Below are 2,530 nucleotides of genomic sequence, written 5' to 3'. Positions count from 1 at the left end.
GTAAGGATGTGTGTGTACGTGGTACATGTAAAGATGTGTATGTGCATGTAAATGGTACGTGTAAGGATGTGTGTGTATGGTACATGTAAGGGTGTGTACATGGTACATGTAAGGAAGTGTGTGTGTGGGTACATGCTACATGGAAGGGGGTGTGTGTGTGTGCATGTAAATGGTACATGTAAGGATGTGTGCGTATGGTACATGTAAGGGTGTGTGTGTACATGGTACACGTAAGGGTGCGTGCATGTAAATGGTACATATAAGGATGTATGTGTATGGTACATGTAAGGATGAGTGCGTGTGTACATGGTACATGTAAGAGTGCGTGTGTACGTGTAAGGATGAGTGTGTGTGTACATGGTGTATGTAAGGGTGTGTGTGTACATGTAAGGATGTGCGTTTGTACACAATACATGTAAGGATGTGCGTGTACATAATACGTGTAATTGTGTGTGTGTGCATGTACACAGTACATGTAAGGGTGTTTGTGCAGACATGGTATATGTAAGGGTGTTTGTGCATACATGGTATATGTAAGGGTGTGTGTGCATATACATGGTACACGTAAGGATGTGTGTGTGTGCATGATACACATAAGAGTATGTGTGTATGGAACATGTAAGGGTGTGTGCACATGGTACATGTAAGGGTGTGTGTGCATGTACATGGTACGTGTAAGGGTGTGTACACATGGTACATGTAAGGATGTATATGTGTACATGATACACGGAAGGGTGTGTGTACATGGTACATGTAAGGGTGTGTGTGTGTACATGGTACGTGTAAGGGTGTGTGTGTACATGTAAGGATGAGTGCGTATACACGGTACCTACAAGGGTGTGTATACATGGTACATGTAAGAATGTGTGTGCGTGTGTATACATGGTACATGTAAGAATGTGTGGGCGTGCGTGCACATGGTACATGTAAGAATGTGTGGGCGTGCGTGCACATGGCACATGTAAGAATGTGTGGGCGTGCGTGCACATGGTACATGCAAGGATGTGTGGGCGTGCATGCACATGGTACATGTAAGAATGTGTGGGCATGCGTGCACATGGTACATGCAAGGATGTGTGTACGTGTGTGCGTATGGTACCTGTAAGGATGGACCATTCAGTAAGTGATGCTGAGATCTCTGAATAACAGAAGTGGGAAGAAGTGAAGTGGGATCCTTATCTCAGGCCGTACGATAAAACAAATCCCGTGTACATTAAATGTACGTGTATGGGGGGCATAACAATGGTAGGAATATCTTAAGAATACTTTAGAAGAAAATGATTTTCTCAGTCTAAAAAACAAATATTTTTAAATATTCATAGATTCAAAAAACAGAAAATAAACCACTTCTATAAGATTGAAAAAAAAGCCATGATCAAAAATAAAAAGCAAATATCAAATTAGAAAAAAAAAATTCTAACCAATAATAGATAAAAGAGTAATATCCCTGATTTTTTTCCTTAAAGAAACTTACAAACCAATAGGAAAGGAATAAATACCAAAAGCTCGAAAATTGTGCATATAGTTTGGCAAAGAAATTCCACTCTCAGGGATTTAAACAAAGAAGAGAAACTCATCAGAAATACACGTACGAAAATGTCCCGAACTGGGAAACTGGCCAAGCCGGTAAGTAAACAAGATGGAACGCCACACAGCACTTACCAATCACGTTGTAGTCTAGACTGTTTACTGATCTCAGAAAATCCTAAAGAGTTACACTACACGGAGTCGCTACTGAACAGTATATACAGTACGATCCCATTTAGGTAAAAACAATATGAATACATCTTTGGAAACACACTAACGAAAACGTTCATAGTCAATATCTTGGAGAGTAAAATAGTGGGTGATTTTTGTACCCCCTACCCCTGCCATGGGACTTTTCTGGTTTTTTTCCTGCACTGAGAGGCAATACTTCTATCAGAAAAAGTTATGAAAACAAGCTTTCTCCTTTATAGACTCCTATAGAACCAACGTTCTCCCACCAGAATACTTACAAAGATAATAGACATAAAGCTACCTAATGACTCAACGACAATGGGTTTTGGATGAATTCGCCTGTCCAGCATTTCTAGAACACTCAGTGACGGTAGAGATCCCAAGCTTTTCACAAATGACTCCAAATTATTAATAGTACTATCCCAGGAAACCCTGGTGGTGTAGTGGTTAAGAGCTACAGCGCTAACCAAAGGGTCGGCAGTTCGAATCCGCCAGGCGCTCCTTGGAAACCCTATGGGGCAGTTCTATTCTGCCCTACAGTATCACTATGAGTCGGAATCGACTCAGTGGCAGCGGGTTATTTCAGGATCTCCAAGTTAAGATATTCGAGGACTTTCCCTATGTTCTAGCAAGCAAATAACTTATAACCTGTTAACCTGTTGCCGTCGATTCCAACTCATAGTGCCCCTATATGGCAGAGAAGAACTGCCCCATAGAATTTCCAAGGCTGTAATCTTCACAGAAGCAGACTGCCACATCTTTCTCCTGTGGAGTGGCTGGTGGGCTCAAACCACCGACCTTTCAGTTAGCA

The 2,530-nt window shown here is 41.5% G+C and overlaps 1 protein-coding gene across 1 annotated transcript in view; it reads right to left on the bottom strand.

The window, feature by feature from the left end:
* Nucleotides 1–2,530, bottom strand: part of MCM3AP (minichromosome maintenance complex component 3 associated protein) — a 36,364-nt gene that overhangs the window by 30,988 nt on the left and 2,846 nt on the right. The window lies entirely within an intron of this gene.

The sequence above is a fragment of the Trichechus manatus genome, unplaced genomic scaffold (assembly GCF_000243295.1).
Source record: "Trichechus manatus latirostris isolate Lorelei unplaced genomic scaffold, TriManLat1.0 scaffold00128, whole genome shotgun sequence".
Lineage (NCBI taxonomy): Eukaryota > Metazoa > Chordata > Mammalia > Sirenia > Trichechidae > Trichechus > Trichechus manatus.
Note: the sequence above shows the minus strand (reverse complement) of the source record. Positions and strands in the feature narration are given on the sequence as shown.